Source organism: Euleptes europaea, chromosome 3 (genome assembly GCF_029931775.1).
Source record: "Euleptes europaea isolate rEulEur1 chromosome 3, rEulEur1.hap1, whole genome shotgun sequence".
NCBI classification, from domain to species: Eukaryota; Metazoa; Chordata; class Lepidosauria; order Squamata; family Sphaerodactylidae; genus Euleptes; species Euleptes europaea.
In genome coordinates, this window is record NC_079314.1 from 88,149,360 (window position 1) to 88,177,173 (window position 27,814).

The 27,814-nt window shown below is 42.0% G+C and overlaps 1 pseudogene; it reads right to left on the minus strand.

Annotated features, from left to right (window-relative positions):
* Positions 1-278: 278 nt before the first annotated feature.
* On the minus strand, positions 279-11,565 carry LOC130474849 (cytochrome P450 2D14-like; annotated as a pseudogene).
* Positions 11,566-27,814: the final 16,249 nt, after the last annotated feature.

Here is a 27,814-nt window from a genome sequence, read left to right on the forward strand (position 1 = left end):
CAGGCCCCAGGGCCTCACCTCACAAGATGGAGAAATCCACACACAAGTGAAGCATCCTCTTTATTGAAGCTATAGACACTCTGAGTGAGACATTTTCTGGTGTTTGTTTCCATGCCACATTTTTAAAAAGAAAAACAGTTCTGTTTTATTCACAGGAACATTGTTTCCACAGCAGAGAAACACAAGAATAAATGTAATACAACACATTTCCACAAATTTTATGCTGGCAAGTTGCAACTTTTAGGCCATCACAGACTGGGCAGCAGATACCTGAGATATTATCTGGGGATGGCACAGATATCGAAAGGGAGTGGAGCGACTGTAAGAGCAAAGACCCTGTCTTCTTTGGGTCTGGGATGGTTCTCAGGAATGTGGAAAGTGAAATGCTGCAGGAGGCTGGTGAAGAAGATGAAGAGCTCCATTCTAGCCAGTGATTCTCCAGGGCAGGCATGTCGACCTGGAGGAAAGGGAAGAAGAACAGTTTGTGTATAAGAGCAGGAGAAGGGAGAGCTTAGAATCTAACTCTCGGTCCCTGCGTGGCGTCTCTGATTTTCTTACTGTCCATATAAATGATAGCAAACTCTTCTCTGTCTCCATCTGGAATTGGCCTTGGTTAAACCAAATTAATTGTTTAAAAATTATAAAATAACTCCTTTCCCCCCAAGCCCATCTTCCAAATACAGACACTGCCACTATTGGGATAATGTCACAGCTGTTGGCTCCATTGCAAACTTAAATGCAGCCACATATGGAATATGATTCCTCAAATGGTGCCAATAGCTGTCCCAAGGGGTGGTTTAAGGAGGAGGAGAAAACAGCATGTGCTAGAAAGGTTACGGCTGCTTCTGTGCATACATCCCATTCGCAAGTAGAAAAGGGCCCACAAGTGTCCGGGAGGCACAAAACTCTCATTGAGCATCTGCTTCAAACTCCATGTGTTAGTTTATTTATCTCCTTTATACCCCGCCATTCTCCCTAATGAGGATCCAAAGCAGCTGACATCATTCTCTCTTCCATGTTTACTCTCACAACAATCCTGTGAGGTAGATGAGGCTGAGAGAGAATGACTGGCCCCAAGTCACCCAGGAAGCTTCCATGGCAGATACTCTACATCATGTTGTTGTGTTATGTGTTGTTGCCCAACAAACATGAAGATCTTGTGATGTGTACAGCAGGGCATAGAACAAATCTCCTTTGAGACTGGTTTTCACTGTCTACTTGTTCTCAAAACAATATGCTCATGACAAGTAGAAGTTGCTTGTAAACCTTGTAGCTATAACAATTTTTAAATATTTAAAAATGCTATTAGGAGTCTGTAGTGCTCTCTCCTCTTCAAAGTGAATGACTATGAAAATGGGTACCTAACTGTTGGGGAAACAACGCCTACCTTTCTCTGTACATCCCATTGCCAAACCATCTTCCTCCCATATGAGCTTACCTGCAGAGAAAGGCAGGAATGCCTCTTGCTTGACAAACTGTCCCTTTGAATCCAAAAAGTGCTCAGGGTAAAACTGGTATGGCTTTTCCCACATGGTTTCATCCTTCAGCACAGAAGACAAGTGATTGAAGACTATAGTCTCCTAGCATGGTGTGGAAATAAACAGGTTAGAACGTTCTGCTGTTTTTCAAGAATCTAATTTCCAGAGAACAACTTTCTAACTGTAAGAATCACAGGATTGTGTACTTCTGAATTTACACTTACAATATTTCTGAATATACGACAATTACAGGTGAATCCTTATTGGAGTGAGTGACTCAGCCTACCTGGACATTGAGGGGTGCTGAATGATCCCCCAATGTATAAATGTTATCTCTTGAATGGCATGTTCCTCTCTTTGTCTGAACCTGGGAGCTTCCTTCTGACCCCTCCTCCCTCAGTAGCCATTGTTCTCTCACACTTTCCACATGGACTCCAGTGGAGACAGATGTTTCTGCAGGTCTCTCCTGTAGAAACAAATATCTCATACTTGCACACACGGGATGCCGGAACAGCTGGCCATTTGTGTTAGGGAAGTGTACTCTTTAGATTAGCTTTCTATCCTCCTAACAACTGGAACTTAAATATGAACAGAATCTACTTGAATAAATGTACATTTTACTTGTGCTCTGCAGTACCTTGCTGAACAGTCATGTTAGAAATCTCTTGGGACAAGTGTTCGATTTGTGGCCTGAATTTTCAATATTTGTAAGAAGAGAAACTAAAATTAACAGAAAAAAGTTCAAAGTATGAGAAGTAAATTTCGCAAAGGATAGATTGAGTTTTCTCCTGCATCTGTAACGGGCTTCAGACATCTTATTTATTACAAGAAATGCATAGCTCTGAGTGTTGTCGGTATTTGTATAGTACACAAATAACAAGGCTCAGTGCTGTAAGGATAATTGGAGCAACCCAAAACAGCACTATGAAAATTTTCTTATGCAAGGAAAGTGAATTTTATTGTGGAAAAGTGCAAAATATTACAAATATATACAAAATGAAGATACAGCAAGATACAAATTTACAGAATGCAATCCAAAAATATGACCATTGAAAGGATATCACGGGTCCAGGTAAGTCAAAATATACGACCCATTAAGGTGTCTTTTAGCATAAAGTCTCTGGTAAATGCAAAATTTGATTTTAGGTTTCAAGCAACTGCATGCAAACGACTGGAAGAAAGCCACGAAGGGAAGATGCCAGGACGTGTCGTCTAGATCGGGACCACGTTTCACTTATGGCTTCATCAGCTACCTGTATCAGTAATGCAAATATCAAAACCCTAATAGGTAACGTTTCATAAGGACCGCAAATAGTTGAATGTAGGTCTCATAAGGACCGCAAATAGTTGTATGTAGGTCTCAAAAGGACAGAATCATTCTGTCCTTTTGAGACCTACATACAACTATTTGCGGTCCTTATGAAACGTTACCTATTAGGGTTTTGATATTTGCATTACTGATACAGGTAGCTGATGAAGCCATAAGCGAAACGTGGTCCCGATCTAGACGACACATCCTGGCATCTTCCCTTCGTGGCTTTCTTCCAGTCGTTTGCATGCAGTTGCTTGAAACCTAAAATCAAATTTTGCATTTACCAGAGACTTTATGCTAAAAGACACCTTAAATGGTCGTATATTTTGACCTGTTCAATTAGGATCTGTGATATCCTTTCAATGGTATTTGTATAGTGACAGTGGTGCTTTAAGATTTGCAAAGGGCAGTGAATCTATCGTGCAACGGCGCCTGATGGATGCACTTCCACGGAGAAAGTAACTGCAGACATAAAAAGTTGTGCTATTGTACTTGGCCCCATAGAAAGTGAAATGCTTCTAGGATGGCATACTGGGGCCTTGCCCTAAGATGTTCTCTGTTCTTACTGTTTTCTGCAGTGTGACAACTTAAGTCAGGCTGCATTTAGCAAGGGTAGCTTTTCTATAAGGCCAGCTGAGGTGGTGGATTTGGAGGGGGGATGCAGTGCCCTTTTCTGTCCGTCCATCACGAACATTTTATCCCAGGCACCCATAGTATTTTGCTATGTAATTTTGAGTTAAAACTGAACCTTTTGGTGCTAAGAATCATGATCACCCTCAAACCAAGACTTTTATGTGACTTGGCAACTCTCATTTTATTTCCGAAAAGTGTGTTTTGAAGGGACTGTACCTTAGGGATGACAAATTTGTCAATTTCAGTATCTTGGTGTGTTATATAAGGAAATGCCAAAGGTGCAATATCAGCACAGCGCTGGATTTCATGGATGACAGCATTAGTATATGGCAGGTTTGCTTGATCCTCCATCATGGGTGCTTTGTCCTTGCCAAGAACTTTCTCAATTTCTTCATGGACTCTTTCTGAAATATTAATTAATTGCTTAAGTATACTACCTTTATTTCAAAAAAGGTCCAAATGATATTTTTATAGCTCAATTGTTCTTTAAATAAAAGACTGACGATCAGATTCCCTAATGTTGTTTTTTTTACATTAAAGAATAACTTTTTTGCGGGGGGGATTGGATTGGGAAGATGGCACTTCTGGATTGGGGGACAGGTGATGGGGGCTGAACACTTTCTCTTGCAGATCTTTCTGCTAATAGAAATTGCCCCCCCACAGATGGCCTCCATCCTAAGGAGTATCTAGGTTGAGTGAGAGGGAGAGAACCTTTTAGTGTTAGATGATATCCTGCCATTTCTCTTTGCATGAGCCTAAACAGAGAAGGGACTAGTGTAGCAGCTGCCAGCTTTCCCAAGCCTTTCTAATTCACGGCTGTTGTACCTATCCCCATCTTCTCTTCCTTTGTGCAATAAAAAGACTTGGAGTGGGGTGGGGACACAGGAAGGTGTCTGCAGTTGGGAGGGCTGTATGGGTAATGGCATTTATTTAGTTAATATACATAACATAAATAAATGGCATGACGGGAGATGTGAGCATCCAATGTTGGAGCACATGAAATAAGTTTCAGTTTCAGTCTCTTTTTAAATTGTTGTTTTATTTACATTGTAAGCCGCCTTGAGTTCCACAAGGTAGCAAGGCTGCTAAAAATGTTTTAAATAAATAATATTATTTTTTTATGAAAGGTGCCTTAAATTTGTGCTTCTCAAATTTAAAAATTCAAACTGGAATCTGACAACGAAGGGAGCTTTGACTCTCGAAAGCTTATAACCCGAAAATTTGGTTGGTCTTTAAGATGCCACTGGACTTGAATCTGAAGCATATCTACATTTCCCCTGATGTTCATCACTTACTCTGAATCTCAGGATGAAGGACCATTTTCAGCAGCCCCCAGAGTATGGTGGAAGAAGTAGTTTCGGTGCCTGCTGTCAACCACTCATGAACAATTTTAATGAGATTCTGCTCATTAAAACTGCTGTCTGGATTTCCTTTGACCTGAAGGAAATTAAAAGTTGGCAATTTATGTGCCAATAATCAACATTATGTTAGGTTTGGGAGCTAACCTGTGACTGTGCGATGAATGTACTTCATTAGCAGTAACCTGCAAGTAACCTCAGCTAAAAAAAGGCAAGAGGTAAAGAAATTGGTTCTTACTGTCACTAGGTACAAGGTGGAGTCAGATAGTACAAAGGATATTATGCAGACAACTTATGCATTTGCATATGTCTGATTCAACGACCAACGTTGCTACTACTATTTCTGGCAAGGATGATGAGAAAGATGGGACAGACATCCCACTCTGCTCAGGAAAATTGATTGTTGACTTTCTTTGCTGATACCTGTTGTGTTAACAAAGGCCAGTATTGTCATCTAGCCATGCTGAAACCTGAAGCCATTTCCCAGGCCAGTGGAAGGCCATTGTACAGGCTGTACTTGCCTGAATCTACGATAGCCTCCTAAGAATTCTGAAAAGTCCCCTTGAAAAATCTGATTTAAATTCTGAACCTCAACACCTTCCTGAATTCTGCCCAGGAAGCCACATCGAACTCGTTAAACATGTCTTGTGTCGGTTGGCCCTAGAATAGTTGGTCATTGTTCTACCACTAATAAGCTGAGATCCAAATTGAAATGAATATGTAGGGGGGGGAGCTGTGCCCATAGATTTGTTCCTACCTTTTCCATCTCCTCCAGAAATGCATCAATCAAATCTCTTGTGAAGGTGGGATCTCTGGTGTTCTTATGATCATTCACAATCTCTCTTAGTATGGCACTAATATCATTACTGAAGCTTGTAAGTTTATGGTGAGGTCCCGGCATATAAGACAAACAGGGTGCGGTGGCCATCATCTAGTATATCAGCAATCGAACAAGAAAAAATGCTCAGTAAGGGTAATATTTATCAGCTATTTCCCTAGCAGTGAAACTGTTATAAGCGAATGCTCCCAACTCACTACCTTTTCACACACTGATGTGGAGCACTTTCTGACCCAAATTCATCCAAGCTCTTCCCTATTTCTCTCATTTGATAATCAAGGAACTGAGGATATTACCTGTTCTAGATGCTGTATCTCAATTAGAAATATGTTCATTAAAAAGCATCCCTTATCCCGATCACACATCTCATTTGCAGACCACCAAACAGAGGGGGAAATAGTTAAAATTAACAATATCTGTGAATGTTAAATTTCACAGAACAACATGGAGCACCTTGAACTATCCTCAAATGAAGGTGGTGCCAACTTTATACAATTTCTACTGATGTTTTTAAATGAGGACACATACAAGGTACCATGAACTCCCCACAGAAGTCAATAGCTAAGTTCCTATTGTTTTAAATGTACCCAGATTAGTCTAAGGATTCTTTTTTGAAGGGTTAGAACTTATTTTTTGAGAGTGGAAGTATCCATCCCAAATCTGTACAACTTATGGTCCATTCAAGCCCCAAACAGTCTACGTTATGCTGTCCTGCCCTGTACTTGAGAAGTGCTGTTTTTAAGGCACCCAATGAAACAGGAGGTTCATTGATCATTGGACTCAGTTTACCATGGTATTGTCTGATCCATGGTCTGGATTGATGATCTATATACTGCTGTGTGTGTGTGTGTGTGTGTGTGTGTGCGCGCGTGTGTAAAGTGCCGTCAAGTTGCAGCCGACTAATGGTGACCCCCTTTTGGGGTTTTCATGGCAAGAGACTAACAGAGGTGGTTTGCCAGTGCCTTCCTCTGCACAACAACCCTGGTATTCCTTGGTGATCTCCCATCCAAATACTAACCAGGGCTGACCCTGCTTAGCTTCTGAGATCTGACGAGATCAGGCTAGCCTGGGCCATCCAGGTCAGGGCATATACTGCTGTACTTTAAATTAATTAAGAAAAATGTATATTTTACCTTTCCAGACACCTGCTCAAGACAGCTCACAAAGCACACAGAACATGAAATCAACACAAAATGTTTAGCTACTTTCCCCTGCCCTTCTCTTTTTCTTTTCACAAAAATAAAAAAAAAGTTTTTAAAAAACCAAAATGTTTAGCTGCTTACAATTATCTTTGTAAAACAGTACTCAGGCTAGAAGCAGATAGTAAAACCAATGTAAAAAAATTCAAATATCTTAGATAAAAGTTTGGGTAAAAAGAAATGTTTTAGAGTGGTGCCGTGGCAGTTGGGGTTGGGTGGAGCAACCTGGACACTGGGGGACAGGGGAAGCTCCATTAGACCTACCACGTGGGTCAGGCTGGAAGGTCACCAGTTGGGTCGTGGTTGGGTATTGTCGCAGGGGCAGCCTTATTGGGAGAAGGCATTCCTATAGGTCAGAGGAGATGAAGAGAAAGATGTGGATCCAGGTCTCTCCCCCAGCTCCCAGATGGAAGGCAGCTAGTGGGGGTTGATTTAAGAATGGCCGTAGTGAGGAGCTGGGAAAAAGGTGCAGAGATGGAGAAGGACTGAGGACCAGCAGGCATTTTGCAGGCATGCAGAAAGATGAGGGAACCAAGGTGTCTGGGAACTGGAAGTGAGGAAACTACCCTGCGCAAGACCATTCTTGTAAAATTGAACTGAAAATAAAGAGTGTTGGCAAGCATCCTCATGTACCAGTGTGCTTGCTGCTCCAGGGATTGAAGGTCCCCCCAGCCTCAGCCTGCTGAAGCCCTCCATGCTGGTGGGTGCTACCCATCGGACTGGGCCAGAATGAGACCCATCAATTACAGGTGCCTTAAAGAAAGTATGTTAGGTGCCGGGTGAGCTTCAAGGGAGAGAACATTCCATAGGCAAAGTGCCATTACAGAAAAAGCCCTGTCTCCAGTCACTACCCACTTCACTTCTGCACAGTGATGAGGGTTTGTGAGGAGGATCCTAATTGGTGGACTGGACAGCCTGTTACAAAGTTGTTGAAGCGGTCGTTTTTAGCCGTTCTGCTACTGTTCTGTCAAATAAGTGAACTGACCCTGTTAATAACCCAAAGTCCCCAGAGGATTAGTGATATAATCCATGATATCTATCTAGAAATCCAAAGAACATCTGGAGAATTTCCAGTTATCTCTTCATTAGAGGAAAAGAGGAGAAAGCTCTGAGTAGCAATTTGCTTTTTCACCAGATTCAAGCCTGGCCTTCTAACCTCAAATCAGACTGATATTTAGGTTGCCTCCCTTATTCTTTATTACCTGGTGTCATAACAATACCTGGGGCAGGGCTCCACTTATTACCCTCATACATTCTTCAGTCAAATTCATTAGCTTCAGAAACGTTTTATCAGTGTATTCAAATCGGTCACCGAGTGTTAGGATGCAGATAATATTGGCAACTGCGTTGTTTACAAGATTTTGTGGGTTAAAGGGCAATCCTATACAAGATAAAACAACAAAGGTATTAGAGATATGTCTTCATATATAGCAAGCCTCTCATTAAGAATTCTAAATAGGCAAATAAAAATCAGGGATGTAGGCCTTCTTTGCGTAGTGTCATTCATATAGGACAAGCCCTTCAATTACTAAATTGGTAAATGGAAGCTCCATGTTCAGAGGCAATTAAACTCTGAATTCTACATGGGGAAGGGGCAACAACAGGGGAAGTATTAGTTTCTGTGCCTCCACTGTGGATCTGGGGTGCATTTGGCCACTGGGAAACAATATGCGGGACTTTACAGGACCATTTGGGCCCATTTCTGAAAATTGGGCCCAAAGCCCTTAGGAGGCCGACTACGGCCTCCACCGGCGCAGGGGCCCATACCGACGGTGCCCGGAAGATGCTTGCTGGCGTTAGTGGCCCCAGCACTAACATGCAGGGCCGGGCGCCGCTCCCCGACCGCCACCGCTGACCACTGGCCTCCGGCCGCTGGCACAGGCTGCAGCGGCAAGCTGGGAGGTGTTCCGGCACCCCTGGAGACATTCCCGGGGCATAATGGCACCGGCCCTGGTGCAGGGCCGACGTTAGCCGTCCCCCCGAGCACTTTCAGCTCGGGAATGGCATTTTTTATTTTTGCAATGATACGCCAGCTTTTACCGAAACCTCTTTAGGAGGCAGTGCCACCAGCTTGCCTCCTAAGTTCGGCGCGGGCATTCCTTTCAGAAATGCGCTGTTAGTCTGTTCCAGCAGGGGTTATGCTATGTTCCCATCTTCCTCTCAAGCTTGCCATTTTAAAAGTATTCGCTCAACATGTTTGATGCCAAGACCAAAATTAGAACCAACATCTTGTACTACTGGCATGGCCAAAATAACATTGTGGAATACTCGCAAAGTCACATGAAACTGCCTTAAACTGAATCAGCCCACTGGCTCATCAACATTAGTACTTTCTATTCAGACCAGCAGCCATGCTCCAGGGTCTTGGGCAGAAGTCTTTCACATCACCTCCTTCCTGATCCTTTTAACTGGGGATGCCAAGGACTGAACCTGAGACCTTCTATTTGTACAACAGATAATCTACCACTGAGCTACGCCCCCTCCCTCTAGAAAACATACACATTCTAAGTCTTCCCAATGACCCCAAGAATGAGATTCACCTTCTTGTGATTTGAACTCAGAACATAAATATCTTGCTTCTTCAGATACCTTCTTTTCAAGAGTTTTCTTCCCCATCCCCAAGCTTTTCAGGGTAGAGACACAGAATTTTCTTTGCTCCTTCCAGCCACTGCTGAATGTTGCCATGACTATACCTGAAGGATTTGAAGTTCTGAAGTTAAGCATGTTCTGTATTTATTTCCCCCCCCCCATTCTGGTTAGTGATCTTTTACAAGGATGGAGGTGGGCTAATCTCTTTGGACGTTCCAGGCCTACTATTCATTTATCTCCTTGAGTACAGAGCAGTTTCAGGTCTAGGTAGGTTCATGCTTACGTTCAACTGCAGTTTCTGCCAGCCACATAACCAACAAGTGACAGCTGTTCTGTTGCCCACAATGACCAACTATGCATATTTTTTTTGTCCCACTGGTCTGCAACTATCAATGTTAGTGACCTGTAGCTGAAAAAAAAGCACTGATTTCTGCAACATACCATCTGAAGGTATTGCTTACAAAAATGTGTTATATACAGTCTCGGGTACTACTCTTATTTCAGCATATCCGCTCGCTTGTTTCCTCAGTTTCTCAGATCAGCAGTGCATGATCATATTGCTAGAATATGCATAGTCTTTCCCATCACCTCACAAGAAAAGCTTGCCTTCACTATTTTTTGAATAACCCCTAGTCTCAACAGTGGGACGGATGGCCGGTCAGCAAAATCCTCTGCTTTCTGTCCCAGTGCTTCCTTTATAATCTTGTATCCACTCAGTAAGACATAGCTCTGCCATCCAACCTGGAGCGAGGAGACTGGTCCATACTTTTTTGCAACCTGCAATAAAGAAACAAAGAGCAAGAAAACAAAGGAAAATATACTGCTCTTCTGAAGAGAGAACCGTTAAAAAGAGTCCCTTGCCATTTTGGGGGTGTCAATTTACAACTGACTTATGGCGACCCTGTAGTGTTTTCAAGGCAAGAGATGTTCAAAGGTGGTTTGCCATTGCCTGCCTCCATGTTTCATTCCTGGTATTCCTTGGAGGTTTCCCATCCACATACTTGCCAAGGTCGAACCTGCTTAGCTTAGTCTTGCATTAGTCCCTTGCCATAGTCCCATGTAATCCCTAAACAACATATTTTAACAAGCGGTCAAACATTTGCTGCATACAGGTGCAACCTTGGCTGAAGAATTACATAAGAAGCACTGTTTAGCTATGGTTTCTCCTATCGCTGTTTCAAAGGAGCTTAGCACCCACACCTGACAAGTCCTACCATCCTGTAACACTACGAACCATCTAAACCTGGTTTGGCTATTACTTACGTTTTGGAAAGTACTATGTGGTTGTCTGAGATTTAACTGCAGCAAATTTCCAAAGAAAGGTAGAGGGGTGGGTCCTGGTGGAAAGCGGCTGCTTCTCTTCCTGCACATCACATAATCAAGCAGTAGGGCCAGCAGTAGGAGACAGATGAGCATTGCTGTGATGTTGTTCCAGCACGATGAGGCCTGGGCTCCCAGCCAAGAGATGGCAGCTGGATCATAGCTGCCAGAGTCACCATCTTTCTAGCGCTTTGTCTCTTCCACACTAATTCTTGCTTCTGTTTTGTTAATGCAATAAAGGAGTTGTACATTTTAAAAAACTGAGAAACCCAGAGTCAAGTTACAAGAGATAAGAGGGGATCTGGGATCATGATCTCTCACATATTTTTCCTAAAAGCAAAAGCAACTATTAGTAGCCCTCATAAGGTCATGTTCATGTGTGGGAGGGTAAGATGGAGGAGACAAATGTATGCCACCTTGAGCTCCTTGGTAGAAGACTGGGATAAAAATGTACTTACATGCATAATAAATAAAGGCAACTCCATGATGAGACATTGTAGTAGTCCATCCTGGATGTAATTAGAACAATGGCAAAGTCGCTCAGTTTCATCCATTCATTCCTAAAATTTCTATGTCACCTCTTCAGAGTCCTGTTGAGGCAGCTTACAATTAAGTTCTCAAGGAAAAGCCTCAGCTGGCAAACCAGGTGGAGCTAGCTAAAGGTCTTGTGTATCTTCTGTTGCTAAGCCTAGATTTAACAAAGCTGCAAACCTTCTCTTTAAGTCAGGGTGCAACCCCATCCCAAACTGGTGGTCTCTGCAAATTTTGATTGGTCTTATTATCAGCCCAATGGCACTTCAATCTCACCCAGACTGAGCTTCAGTTTATTGGCCCTCATCTTGCCCATTACTGCCTCCAGGCCCCACTTTAGCACATCTGAGTTTGGTTGATATTGAAAAATATATGATCTGATCTGCATATTGATATTTGGTTGATATTGAAAGATATATGACTATGATCTGCATATTGATGCCAACTCAACCTAAATCTCTGGACAACCTTTGCCAACAATTTAATGTAGATGTTTTGACAGCATAGGGAACAGACTGGAGCCTTGTGAGTTCCCCATGTTTCAGATGACACGAGGCTTACAGTGGTCTCCCAGCATGACCTTTGGTAACCAGTTTGCCAGGTAGTGTTGGAACAGTTGGCCTCTTAAGTCCCAGCTCAGTCAACCAGTCCAAAAGTATACTATGGATGGTGGTATCAAGAAGCAGCTGAGAGTTCTAGGAGATTCAACAGAGTCTCACTCCTTTGGGCTTCTTTGGGCTAAGGTGATTACGATAGTCTTACTTTCAAAAACAGGTTTAACAAGGGATTGGAATTGGGTCCAGATTGGGAAAAGGAAGGCCCAGAAAAAAACTGGAAACATTTGCAAGGGAAGGAATTTCCCCCCATTTTTCCCCAATGCATGTTTTCAGCTTTTCCAATTGAAAAATCGGGACAATTGGGTGAGCACTGGAGGGAAAAAAACCTCCTCTGAAATATTTTTTTCTTTTGGAATGAGTGGAATGTTTATTAAGACAAGTGTTTTCTCACATTAAAAATACAGTCTGAAACAGCCTTTTTTTCATTTCCCCTCCCAATAGATTAATTTGAAAATTTTGGAGAACACTAAAAAAAATGCATATGAAATGTTTTTCTCTTTTGGAATGCATGAAATTCTTTTTAAGACAAGGTTTATTCAAAATGAATAAAAGTATGAAATTTTTTATGTAAGACGATCTACAGAATTAGATATAATAGCTGTGAACTCTGTAGATATATACAACATATTTTCAAGAATATGTTTTGCTTAAATATAAATAATTTTGGTAACAATTATATGCTATGAAATATTTCATGATAGTATATTATTAAAAGGTCTGGGTTTTTAGTGGTATAAAGTTCAACTAGATTTCCAAACATGATGGTAATTCCTATCTATAGACTGCATGAAAGTGTTTCAGTCCAAATAATAAATAATATGCTTTCTTTTGTTTATTATAGAAGTTGTTTCCTACCTTCACTTTAATTTTTCTAACTCTCAGATGGCAAAAATTAAGACATGCTGGAATAGAATAGAGTGCAGCAATTGGCAACTTTCAAATATTGGCTATATTTGCTTTTCTTATATTTGCAAGTTTTCTTTATACTTTTAAATTACATAAATACGCCAAGTACTACAATTTTATATACTCACTTACAGACCATTCCTGAGCCCTGCAGCGGCCAGGGATAGCATGGTCAAGGCGCCACCACCTCCAAAGAGGTTTCCTGGCCCCTGGGAGGCAAAAACGACAAAAATCTCTACCTGTGCCACAGCCCAAAACTGGCTTAGGGTATCACACTGGGGGCAGGGGATCCCCTGGCTCTAATTCTCAGTGAAATATTCCCTAAAGCACAATGGCTTGTTAGACTTTTTCAACTTTATCACCCAATACAAAGGTTGAGTAAACTGCTATACGCATACAAACACAACTCAAAACCTATGAGAGCTCACACAGTAAAAAGTTGATAGAGTTGAATTTTAAAACAACCTTACAAATTATGAACTGTCACATATATCTACTATAAAAATTAAAATTAAAGTCCACAAAAGCCAATCTGTCAAGGTAGGGTTGCCAGCTCCAGCTTGGTAAATACCTGGAGATTTTGGGGTTAGAGCTTGAGGAGGACGAGATTTGGGGAGGGGAGGGACTTCAATGCGGAATACTGCCACAGAAACCATCTTCCGTAGCAGCCATTTCCTCAAAGTGAACTGATCTCTATTGCCTGGAGATCAGTTGTAATCCCAGGAGATTTCCAGCTACCACCTGGAGGTTGGCTAACCTTTGTCAATGTGACTTCAAGACTGGGTTACAAAGTTTTTATGCCACTATAATACATTTTGCTACTGTCTTCTTGTTAGGCCACTAAGATTTCTTTCCTGATCCACTGTAAACCATGGGCACTGAAAGGTCATATGGGCCAGATCTTCAATAGATCTATGGTCTCATGTGCAAACTCATTCATCAAACAGAGTCCTATTATAGTTGCCCTTCACTACTGACAGCTGTAAAATGTCCATGCGAGCTTTAGTAAATGCCTTTCTATGCTCAGTAATCAGCAGATCCTCAAAGTATGCCAGAACAGTTAAAAGGAGCGAAATAAGTTGTTTGTATAAAGAAACTCTGTTTAATTAAAGGTCTGGCTATAAAGGGATCAATTCTCCTTAGGTATTCCTCTGAAAATCCTAATTTACCCACTAAAACCAATATCTGGGAGCACCATGACTTGTCTTTCATCTCCTCATGGAAATATATTTGTTATGGACTTCCTGCTGGGGCAGCTGGGCTGAGCGCCATGTTTCCTGGACTCTCCAGGAAAAATCCAAGAAATGTTCAAATTGGGGTGCTAAATAGCACCTCAATCCGGTCCTAAACAGTGGACTTGGGAAGCAGGAATTCCCTGCAGCCACTTATGCGGTTTGACCTCCAGAACTCTCCGAGGGAGGCCTCTAAGCCCCTCGGAAGTTTTGATGCCGGTCCTGCGGGCAAGAGGGAAAGTCATCGCCGGAACATTTCATGGGTAATCAAGGTTCAGTCCTCCCCCTTCAATCACCATCTAAGAAAATTATCATCACCGTAACCTTATCATCCAACATCTGAGTAAGTTGCAAGAATTCTTTTGTCTTTACCTTGAAATTGAAGCTCTGGAAGATCGTAACAATAATCAATGCAATCTGCATCTCTCTGTCCAGAATATAAGTGACTTTGTTTGTTTAAAAAGACTATAGTTGAACGGCAGGAGCCTTATCTATTCGATCTCCACTTTGGCATAACAAACGGGACGGCTGACAGACACTCTAGCTACCAATTAGAAGCCAAGGTGTTAAAAGGGGTGGGAGCGAATGGGCTAAATTCCTCTGGAGATGACGTCTTTCCGATTCATCAAAGAAAACCATCGAGACTGAAAGGGAAAGATCATACAGGAAAATCGCAGGGCTTGAAGTATGTCTTTATTGTGCAACACGCAACATATTCCTACTACTGGAAAACAAGACAGCCGAAGGTCCGCGATTTAAATAATGCTCAGCTCACCCCCTTCTTTTACAATCGAGCAGAGTGTCAATAAAACTTGATGGCCCTTTACAACAACACTAATTGTTTTACAGCGGAGAGAAGAATTTACAGCCATTTAATCCCGGGACCTGTATAATTGATGAATAGAACCACTACAAGGTCTTGGACCCTGCCAACATATTTAAACCAGCACTTCTTGGTATTGGTGAATTATTAGAACTATTTTCAGAAATAAACATGGGAAAGGCCGACGAGAAAATACAGGAAATGTTAACAAAACACATGGATGCCTTTACTAAACAATATGAGCAACAATCTCAACGTCTGGCTCAGTTAACCAACATATTGACTAGTCTAACTCAAACTACCAACCAGACTAGTCAGAAATTGGACATTTTGGCAAGCGAAATTACAAATATGAAATCTCAAATATCTACAATGAAAACTGACATGGGAAAAATGGATACTTCAATTAAAAAGGCAATTGAAGAACAGAAAGATATTAAAAATAAACAGATACTTCAAGGTAATCAAATTCAAGCTATACATTTCCAACAAGAAAATGTTTTAGACCAACTGGCTACTATGGAGTTAAAATTAAGACAATCGAACGTACGTCTTCGCAATTTTCCAGAAGCAATGGGATGTACCAGAATAACTATCATAAAATCATTGGCTGACCTGATTCATATAAGTGAACAAGATCTGGATTATGCAATAAACAAAGTTTATAGAATTCCTTTACCCACCAGCCTGGAGAAGACAAAGGCAAGAGATATTATGATTTCCTTTTATGATATAAGGATGAAAGATTATATTATGCAAACCCTCTATGATAATTCTTTGTCTGTGAATGGAAATCCTCTTATCATTCTTAAGGATATCCCACGACATTTGACGATGAAGAGAAATACGTACAAAGAATTTACTGGGACATTGAAGAAGAATGGAATAAGATTCTGCTGGATCTTCCCACAGGGACTCACTTTTACCTACAAAGAGGTCAGATTTACTATCACTTCACAGGAGAAAGTAAAAAACTTTTTGAAGAACTATGAAAAAGATCTAGCTGGCCTTAACCGGGAGCCACAACATCAACAAGAAGAGGAGAAAAAGGAGTTGGCCTTGACATCTGGACAAAAAAGACAGGACATCAAAAATAACAGAAGTGTTGGAAAAACAAAAATTCACAGCAAGAACAAAACTAAAAGGAAACATGCAGTTTATGGGTGATAGAGAGAAACAGAGGGCTAAACAGGGATTTAAATGATGACTAGGGAATTTTGTATTTACTGATCTAATCCTTTTATCTTAAGAACGGTTTTGAAATAAAATCTGTTACTATATATGAAATCAATAATAAACATATACTAATTGTAAATGAATTGAATAATTTAGAATTAACTTAGTAATCAAGCTTGATGTATTTTTCAGGATTAGAACTTCTTTGCAAAAGAATAGATAAATTTATAGCAAGATGGAGGAAGGTGAGGGGGAAGTCTCTTATTTGAATATCTTTTCATTAATAGATGAATATGCTTTTTGATGACGCTGTTAAAGTTTTTTATTGTATGATTTATGAAATGAATGTGTTGTTGAAAAGTACCAGACAGTAAAATATTTTAAAAATAATAAAAATTTTATGAAAAGAAAAGAAAAGAAATATATTTGTTATATTTTCCTGTCATGGGTTTTGTACTCTGAAACGTCTACTCTTCTACATTAGAATGAGAAAAGAATACAGAATACAGGGATGAGCCAGCTTTTTATATGTATGCATAGGTTTTTATAACAACATTCAAAAGTTACTGTAAAGTTTGAGTTAGTTGTACTCTTGGTGAATTTGGGTGACAAATCTAGCAAGCTCCTTTTTAATCTCCACTCCAGATACTGGGTTTGATCCAGACTAAATTGGAAATGTCTACCAAATTCCCCTTTTCTGCTACCGATCTCCCGCATGTCATTCCTTAGAGTCCCTTTTCCCCACGAGCAGCAATTCTTGGAGATTAGTGGGGTGCAGTGGGAAGGGGGAGATAGGAGAGTTCTGTTCAGCCATTGGAAAGATACAATATATGTGGCAATGCATGGATGCTTCCTCTGTACAAATTTATTTGACTTTTGAAAGCTTCCACCCTGAAATTCTTGTTGGTCTCTAAGGTACTGCTGGAACTCGAATCTTGCTGTAAAGCATAAAACAGATAGAAATCCAGACCCACCTCTCACCTGGGATTTGGGAAACATAAAACAGACACAAATCCTGACTCACCTCACTTGGATATGGATAGAAGCATACACAGCCACAGCCCAGCTCTCACAGTGGTATAATCACCTGTAGCTTTATATGTCCTCATTGTTGTTTGACAGATTGGAGGTCAAACCCATGAAGCATATGCCTGCATTTAGCAAGATTGAATTTAATCCGCACCCCAGACACCTCTATTGCAATATTGGGTAGTGTTTTTGAAACCAAGTCACAGCATTGGTCTTGTTTGACTTCTTACTTTAAAGAATTCATTGTGATGTCTCATCTTTCTTGCCACACTGGGGAGGAGCAAAGAGGGATTAGAGATATTCATAATTCCCTCTACACATTCTCAGTCCTAAACTGCAGGGGCTAATGTTCTGGGCCATGTTATGATCTTCGAAGCTATGCAGCTTGAAGGAAGTAGCCAAAACCTGCACTATGGACATGTTCAGTCCACGTTTGTTCAAGAACATGACAATGATATATTAGCATTCTTTTGAGCTAATGCTGTATATAATGCAGGTGGTGCCTTTAACCCACCCAGCCTCATAAACAAGGCATTGACTAACAAGATTTATATTCTGATTTTGATGACTGCTTTGAGTACAATAATAACACATTCTTGGAGCAAATGCAATATTTTGCTCAAGGTCTTCCTGAAGGCAGCAACCAGAATTCTGTTTGTAATTCTAACTGGTCCATAATGATTAGAGATGTTTCCAGAATTCTCTCCATCCCAATTTCTTCCTGGATTCTGGAGCTCTTGTTTCTGGATTCTGGAGCTCTTGTTTCTGGATTGTGATGGCTGCATTATCATCCTGGGGCATATGTAATTCTGGGGATATCAAGCGAAGGGAATGAATGACTGCTGTGAATACATTACTAATATAGTGCACTATCATGCACTGCCAGGTGTTTTGCCTGAATTTGTGGCATTGAGCATATTGCCTGTGTGATGTCATAAATCGAATATGGCTGCCTCTACAGATGTTCATTTGCATTCCAGGCTATAACCCCTTTCAGAGTAGTCCTACAAATTTTTTACTAAGGATCTTTTTTTGTTAAACTTAAAAAAGGAATAAAAAAGGTTATTAACAGCATTTTGATACTGTTAACTGTTTAGGAGATATATAAGCTGTAATTCTGTTAATTGCATTACAAATCCTTTTTTAGGTTTATATGAAATAATTTGTAATACTGGAATATACAATTTATTGAAAGTATATTTACAATGAAAGAATGCTTAAGAGGTTTTACAAGTCGTTATCAAAGACTCAAAGGTCATTTTCCTCCTCATCTTTTTCAACATCATTATTCTCTTCATCGCCACACACAGCTCTTCACTGCCACACACCTGCACAGTTCTGTGCATCTAAGGGACTGACTTTGGCATTTACAAGTGAATATCCGTAAGGGCAGCCATCTTGGATTTATGACATCACACAGGCAATACACCACAAATTCTGGCAAAACACCTGTCAGTACATGTTAGTGCACTATATTAGCAATGGATCCACTTTAGTTATTCATTCCCTTCACTCCAAGTCCCAAGGACTAGGTTATTGTGACATATGCCCCTACACTATTAGGAGTTGTGGTGTTTTGCCAGGTAAATACTGTGTGTCCATTTTATTTCTGTTTTAATGTGGCGTTTTAAATGTATGTTGTGTGATTTAAAATATAGGACTGTAGAGTAAGAAAGAGGGGGCTTGATGGGTGAGTGAAGTTTGTTATGATTGGATGGTAGCTGTATCCTAGGGATGGAGATGACTGGGTGGTTCAGAGAGAGGCTTTGTGTGAGAATTAGTGCTGAGCAGTGTGTGTGTGGAGGAAGGAGCTTGAATGAGGTACTGCTGGAGGAAGAGAATCTTTTGGGTCAGGATCTTTTCATTTCTTATGGACACTTGGTCCAGAGACTGGAAACCTTACTAGCACACAACAATGGCCCAAGAATTAAGAGAACAGGGATACCCTCAAAGGAGTGGTTTGATAAGGATTGCATTGAAGCCAAAAGGGCCCTTGCTTCTGCTTTTTACTTTTATAAGAATGCATCTGAAGATGATAGACAAACAGCTCACATGGTTTTCCTCACCCAAAAGAAAATTTATAAGTAACTGATTGCCTGCAAAAAAAGAAAGATGATATAAGAACCACTTGGCAGTGTGTTATACAAGCGACCAGAGAGAAAACCTCTGCACCTTTTTGGAGACTGACCAAAGGCTATGTTAGCAAGGACACATCCTCTCTGGACTCCCTTATTTCTGCAGATTCATGGGTAGCCTACTTTCAGAGGGTGTATGAGGATCCCTCATGTGAACCTCTCACAATGGGGACAAAGGATCTGCCTGAATGGCCACCAGTATCTACAGGAGAAGTTAAATCTCTCACCGGCCAATTCAGAATGGGGAAAGCTCCTGGTGCAGATTATATACCACCAGAACCCCTGAAACACAATATAGAGTGGCGGGCACCACCCCTGGCGTCACTCTTTACACATATTGATAGGTTGGGCCTTATACCTAAGGATTGGGGCTTGGGGATTATAGTACCTTTTTCAAGAAGGAGAGGAGGGATGATCCAGCAAACGATAGGCCTATTAGCCTTCTTTGTATTATCAGCAAGTTGTAAGGCAGACACTTTCTTGATAAATTTAAGAATTGGTTAGAGCAGGAAAACCTAATTGGCAGACAAACAGGCCGGTTTCAGGGAGGGTAGAGCATTAACAGATCACTGCCTGATTCTTCAACATCTGATCGGAAAGTACTCTTCCAAAAGTTCAGTCACACTTTATGCTCCCTTCATAGATTTGAGGGCAGCTTTTGATTCTATTTCCAGGACTAAATTATGGGAGAAATTAGAAGTAACATCAATAGATAAAAGGCTCCTTTTTCTGATCCGTGCCCTCTATAATAATACTACCCTTAAGGTTAGATGCACTAGGCAAGGGCATCTTACAAACCCTATTAACACCTCGAAGGGAGTGAAGCAGGGCTGCTTACTAGCCCCTCTGCTTTTCATCTTTTATATCAACTAGGGCTGTTGCTTCGGTTCGGCCCGAACTGAAAATCAGCCGAATTTCCCCTGATTCGGTGGTTTTTAGTTCAGGAGAAGCCGAACTCAAAACTGGCGGGCAACCGGGGGGGGGGGGCAAATTCAGCGAGTTCGGGAGTTCGCGAATAAATTCGGCAAATTCGGGGCCGTCAGTAAGCAGCATAACCGTCAGTAAGCAGCATTCTCCTCCCCCGGCCAATCGGTGGCCAAGCTGGGTCTTCTTCTGGCCAATCAGTCAGGATTGAGTACTGGAGGAATCAGCTGATGTGCGGCCCGGGCAGGGAGAGAGAGAGAGAGAGAGCAAAATCCTCGTGTGTGTGTGTGGGTGCTTGTGCACATTCGCTCCTTTCTGTGGCTGCAGGGGGTGTATTTTTTGGGGTACAGACACAAAACTTTCACTGGAGCTTCAGATGAAGCTTCTTAAGATACCCCCAAGTTTTGTAAACATTGGGTCAGGGGGTCCCGAGATATGGGCTCCCCCTTTTTCTTTCCATGGCTGCAGGGGCGCATTTTTGGGGGTACAGACCCCAAACTTTCAGTGGAGCTTCAGATGAAGCTTCTTAAGATACCCCCCAAGTTTTGTAAACATTGGGTCAGGGGGTCTCGAGATATGGGCTCTCCGCCTTTTCCCTCCCCCCCTTTTTCCATTTATGTGGCTGCAGGGGGCGCTTTTTTGGGGATATAGTCCTCAAACGTTTATCATAGCTTCAGACAATTATTCTTAAGATACTACCCAAGTTTTGTAAAGATGGGTTCAGTGGGGGCAGAAATATAGCCTCCCCCCTTTTCTCTTTCCATGGCTGCAGGGGGCGCATTTTTGGGGGTGCAGATCCCAAACTTTGAGCGGAGTTTCAGACCAGTGTTCTTAAGATACCCCCCAAGTTTTGTGAACATTGGGTCAGGGGGTCCCGAGATATGGGCTTTCCCCTTTCCCCTTTCCCCTTTTCCCTTTTCCCTATTGGGATGAATGGATCAGCCGATCCTGTGCATCTTCTCCAGAGCAAAACGTTCCGTGCCTAATTGGAATCATCTTGGATTACAAGTCCTCTTCAGCCCCTCTTGATGGAACAGAAGACAGCCACAGTAAGACCCTTTGGGGGCTTTAATCTATAATTTTTCTCCTGTGTATGTGTGTGTGTGTGTGGGGGGAAAGCAGAGTCTGTGTGTGTGTGGGGAGGGAGCAGTTTCTGTGGGTGGGGGGGAAGCCAAAGGGGGCTTTCGTCGGTTCTGCCTGGGGTGTGTGTTCCCCCTCGAGTCTCTCGCTCCCTGGTTTGAGGGGGGAGGTTTCAGTTGTTGTGTTGCAAAGGTGTTGTTTTACAAGGTTGTGTTGTTTTGCAATTGTTTTGCAGTTGCTTTCTCAGCTGTTGTCGGGGCTGGGAGCTTTGTGCGTGGGCGGCAAGCTCTGCTGAGAGATGCACATTAAGGGTGGGGGGAACCCTTTCAGGGCCCATATCTCAGCCCCCCCTGACCCAATCTTTACAAAACTTGGGGAGTCTTTCAATAAACGTCCTTTGAAGCTCTGCCGAAAGTTTGGGACCTCTAACCCCAAAAATGCCCCCCCCAGAGCCATGGAAAGGCGCGGTTGTGTTTTTAATGGCTTTATTCGGCCGAATTTTTTTCCGAACTTTGAATTCCTGCCGAATTGAACGGATCCGAAGTGGGGGAGTTCGGACTTCGGCATATCCTGAATCTAAACGGGCTGAATTCGGCCGAATCCGAACTATACCGAATTTTTTTTAATTCAACAGCCCTAATATCAACGACATGGTTAAATGCCTAAGTAACCTCGATTTTTACCCTCCTAAGCTAGCTCACCGCCAAATCTCTGTTCTGTTTTTCGTCAATGATGCTGTAATTTTATCAAGAACTCCAGGAGGACTTAAAAGAGCATTAAGGACACGTGCTCAGTATTGCAGCAAGGAACACCTAGCAATAAATTATCAAAAAACCAAAATCATGGCATTTGGCAGGAGACTTAAAATCCAGGTATGGAGTATAAATGAACACAAGATAGAGCAGGTGACTAGGTTTAAGTATTTAAGGGTGGCATTACAGGCCTCAGGATCAAGGAAAGGCCACTGTCAGTACACAGCAGATACTGGATAAAAATCCGCCCATACTGTAATTAAATTTTTATGAACAAAGGGTGGACACTATGTCCCAGCTGCTCTTAAATTACTCCAGGCTAAAACAATGGCCCAACTTCTATGTGGGACCATGATAGGTCCTCCTCCTTCCCTCTTTGCCCCATTGTAACGGGTGGAAATGAAGTTTTTGAGAGCAGCTCTCCAACTTCCTTGTTGCGTGTCCAGATATGTAGCCTCTCCTGCCGCCTACCTTTCCCAATTAGAGATCTTCAGATATAGGAAAGCCAGTTGCCAGTTGCCAAGCTCTTCCCTCGGTGGTTGTTAGGCTTTCCCCATTTAGTCCCTCCCAGTGTATCTAATGCTGCAATTCGAATGGAGACGGGAAGTAACGATTGAAGCAAGGATGTGGATTGTCTCGATCTCCTATTGGCTCAAAATAGCTTCACGTCCCAAAGGACTTGGTAACTTAATTTTATATGACACTTTTGTTTCCCCTGGTTGAAAAATCTGATGAAAAAACTAGGCTACTATGGTCTCTCACAATATCTGCTCCTATCAATGGACTATCCACAGGCCAGAGCCCTGATCAGGCAAAGAGTTCTGGATGTGGAAAGGCAGCATGACCTAAGTAGAATCAAAAACATGTGCTGCAATTGCAGCACTCTTACCAACGTGGTCCCGATATCTTACCTTTCCCACTTAGATAGTCCAGAATACAGGAGGGCTTTCACCCTGATGCGTTGTAACGCACTCCCTTCAGCCGTCTTGGAAGGGAGATACAAAAAGATACCATATGCAGGACGATTATGCCCCTGCGCTGATGGGAGTACTGAGACCCTCGAGCACGTTGTGTTTGAATGCAAAATCTACAACAAGATACGAGAAGCCATTCTTTCTGTATTATCGGACCTCCCAGGGCGATCCAGAGCCTTTAGTCTTTCTAACATGCTCTCAGACAAAGATATGGAGATAACTTTTAAAGTGGCCAAATTTGGGTGGCAAGCAATGAGGACCAGGGGTGCATGGGTCGAACTTAATGGTTGAGCGATTTTATATTTATATTTATACTAATTCCAAACATGTAATATTTTTAATTAAGCGCTTAACGGCTTTTATGAGTGAGAGATTGTAAGAGGTTATAGGGGCTCACACTTGATGCACTTTTATATGTGTTATGTTATGTATGTATATCTGGTATGTTTTTATGCTGGTCTTGGACCGTATTAAACTCTCTTTGTACTTTTTTTTTAGCATTAAGGACACTTGCTCAGTATTGCAGCAAGGAACACCTAGCAATAAATTATCAAAAAACCAAAATCATGGCATTTGGCAGGAAACCTAAAATCCGGGTATGGAGTATAAATGGACACAAGATAGAGCAGGTGACTAGGTTTAAGTATTTAAGGGTGGCATTACAGGCCTCAGGATCAAGGAAAGTCTACTGTCAGCACACAGCAGATACTGGATAAAAATCCGCCCATACTGTAATTAAATTTTTATGAACAAAGGGTGGACACTATGTCCCAGCTGCTCTTAAATTATTCCAGGCTAAAACAATGGCCCAACTTCTATATGGGACCATGATAGGTCCTCCTTCTTCCCTCTTTGCCCCATTGGAATGGGTGCAAACGAAGTTTTTGAGAGCAGCTCTCCAACTTCCTTGTTGCGTGTCCAGATATGTAGCCTCTCCTGCCGCCTACCTTTCCCAATTAGAGATCTTCAGATATAGGAAAACCAGTTGCCAGTTGCCAAGCTCTTCCCTCGGTGGTTGTTAGGCTTTCCCCATTTAGTCCCTCCCAGTGTATCTAATGCTGCAATTCAAATGGAGACAGGGGAAGTAACGATTGAAGCAAGGATGTGGATTGTCTCGATCTATTGGCTCAAAATAGCTTCACGTCCCAAAGGACTTGGTAACTTAATTTTATATGACACTTTTGTTTCCCCCTGGTTGAAAAATCTGATGAAAAAACTAGGCTACTATGGTCTCTCACAATATCTGCTCCTATCAATGGACTATCCACAGGCCAGAGCCCTGATCAGGCAAAGAGTTCTGGAAGTGGAAAGGCAGCATGACCTAAGTAGAATCAAAAACATGTGCTACAATTGCAGCACTCTTACCAACGTGGTCCCGATATCTTACCTTTCCCACTTAGATAGTCCAGAATACAGGAGGGCTTTCACCCTGATGCGTTGTAACGCACTCCCTTCAGCCGTCTTGGAAGGGAGATACAAAAAGATACCATATGCAGGACGATTATGCCCCTGCGCTGATGGGAGTACTGAGACCCTCGAGCACGTTGTGTTTGAATGCAAAATCTACAACAAGATACGAGAAGCCATTCTTTCTGTATTATCGGACCTCCCAGGGCGATCCAGAGCCTTTAGTCTTTCTAACATGCTCTCAGACAAAGATATGGAGATAACTTTTAAAGTGGCCAAATTTGGGTGGCAAGCAATGAGGACCAGGGGTGCATGGGTCGAACTTAATGGTTGAGCGATTTTATATTTATATTTATACTAATTCCAAACATGTAATATTTTTAATTAAGCGCTTAACGGCTTTTATGAGTGAGAGATTGTAAGAGGTTATAGGGGCTCACACTTGATGCACTTTTATATGTGTTATGTTATGTATGTATATCTGGTATGTTTTTATGCTGGTCTTGGACCGTATTAAACTCTCTTTGTACTTTTTTTTTAGCATTAAGGACACTTGCTCAGTATTGCAGCAAGGAACACCTAGCAATAAATTATCAAAAAACCAAAATCATGGCATTTGGCAGGAAACCTAAAATCCGGGTATGGAGTATAAATGGACACAAGATAGAGCAGGTGACTAGGTTTAAGTATTTAAGGGTGGCATTACAGGCCTCAGGATCAAGGAAAGTCTACTGTCAGCGCACAGCAGATACTGGATAAAAATCCGCCCATACTGTAATTAAATTTTTATGAACAAAGGGTGGACACTATGTCCCAGCTGCTCTTAAATTATTCCAGGCTAAAACAATGGCTCAACTTCTATATGGGACCATGATAGGTCCTCCTTCTTCCCTCTTTGCCCCATTGGAATGGGTGCAAACGAAGTTTTTGAGAGCAGCTCTCCAACTTCCTTGTTGCGTGTCCAGATATGTAGCCTCTCCTACCGCCTACCTTTCCCAATTAGAGATCTTCAGATATAGGAAAGCATTCACTTTTGTGAGTTGCCAAGCTCTTCCCTCAGTGATTGTTAGGCTTGCCAGGTTCCCCTTCTCCTTCGGCAGGAGTTGCGAGCTCCCGGAAGTTTACACCCGGAAGAGCCGCATCGCAAGGGGCCAGTTACCACTCAAACTCCCAGTCTGAGTGGTAAAAGGTCCCTTGCAATGCATTTACACCTGGAAGTGCCGCATCACAATGGGCCTTTTACCACTCAAACTGGGAGTTTGAGTGGTAACCGCCCCCTTGTGATGCAGCGCTTCCAGATGTAAACCGGAAGTGACATGTCGCTGTGGGCAGGCGTGCAGGCACGCATTTCCCCCCGATCCTCAGCTGGTCGGTGGACAGCCAGGTGGATTGGCGGTACTTGGCAACCACCTTGCACTTGGCAACCCTAGCGGTTGAGGATGGGAGATACAGAAAGCTTCCTCTGGAGGATAGGGTATGTTCCTGTGCTCTAAAGGAAACTGAAACAATGGAGCACGTTCTACTGCGCTGTCCACTATATCAAGAGGTTTGTTCTAAGTTTATCTCCCCCTGGCTTAGTCAGCGTTCCAGCCATACAGGTCAGGAGTACACTAAAATGTTGTTTATAGACGAAAATCCACAGGTCACAGTAGAAACAGCTAAGTTTTGTGCAGCGGCCTGTAGAATCCGTCAGACGCTGCTGAGAACATCGGTATGTCAATCATTTTAATGGATAGTATATATAGTTTGCAAAGAGTGCAAACAATTTTTTTACTATTTGTATAAACTTGTGAATAGAGCCTAAAACTAAGAGTTTTAATGGTAAATTATGAAGAGCTGTGCTGGTCTATGACTGTTTTTAATAAAGATTGATAATCTTGATAGAGTGAGGTGCTGTAGAGAGTGAGAGAAATCTGAGTTCTGTGTGGAAGTTATTAGCCTGGTTGGCCAGTTGGGAAGTTAAGCTTTGTGGAAGTTATTGGTCTAATGACAAGTGAGAAAATAAGCCTATATGGCCAGGTCTATTTAAGGAACCATTATGCTTATTAACCATACAGAAACTGTTACGCTGTTTCACTTATAAATAAACTCTATTCATGTTTAAGATAACAGTTTATTTTAGAGTAAAGGATCCACCTTTACCTCAGAGCCACCACCTCAGATGTTGACCATTTTGTCATTCTACCATTAGGGTTGCCATTCCCCCACCAGGGGCGAGGGATCCCCTGCTCTGAGTTCTCTCCCCCCAGAGCCATTCAGCCAGTGGGGGGACTTACTAGCTGTAAATGGAGGCCAGGGTCGACACATGAAGTCACTTTTGGAAGTGATGTCATATTGCCAATGACCCTGGGGATGCTCTGGTATTTGGGCAAGACTCTTCCATAGAGTTTTCACCCAAATACCAGAGCATCCTTTGCAGTCATTGGCAATGTGATGATGTCACTTCCAGAAGTTACGTTGACACATTGACACTGGCCTCCATTTACAGCTGGCAAGTCCCTCCTAACCCCCCACCAGCTGCCAGTTGCCTGGAGGTATCTAGTGACCCAATCTACCATATGCAACAAAGCCATCCTCTTCTTTAGGTCCAACTAAGAATTCTAAGGCAAGAGCCTTTGGTGGCAACGAAAATGAGGAAGGCAAGGAGGCAGCATAACACACATCAAGTCAGAATACTTCAGAGAGGTGCCTTTACAGAAGTTACACAAAAAGGGGTCCCAGAGGAAGCAAAAACATTACAGGATTCCTCCATTGTTCCATTTTATATCTCTTAATGTTGTGCAAAGAATGTGTTTTTCATTTTCAGTTTGATGCAGCTTCTATTCCTTGAGTTCATTTGCCTTTCCCCCATTGCTTCTGCATTACTGATGTGCGCTGATAATATACTGCCAGAAAGCCAATTTAATTGCATCACCGTGTGGTTGTATTAAGCTTCATTTGATGGGGTGTTTTAGCAATGTTGAACAACACATGTGTATACCAAAATGACAACATCACCCATAATCTTGATGCAATCATATTATTACCCTGTTGGTACTGTCTGAAGAATTTTTATTAATGCATAGGTTGGGATAAGGAACCGAAAGCTGCAGGCAACTGTGCACATTGCAGTTCCAGTGTTAATTTTGTAAAAAGGAGAGTTGGTTCAAATCATGGTTTGTTTTCAGAAATCCTGGATATTCCCATTATGGAGGTTCAGGGATATCCGGGATTCCTGAAAAAGTTCAGGTCCATTAGATCCGAATCTGAATTTACCGGGTTGTTTTTGTTTTGTATACCCCTAACCAGGACCAGTTGATGTTTTCAAATAGTCTTCAAACGCAGCTCCGCCTGTAGAGCATTATGCTAACTTAACCTTGAAATGATCACAGCATGGATAATGGTGGCCAAATTATGATTTTGAAGAAGGACACAGCTGGAAGGAATTTGAGAAATGGATGGGCCAAGCCAGCAAGGGGAATTTCATAACCAATCTTGCCTTTTCTATTCCAAGCATCTTTT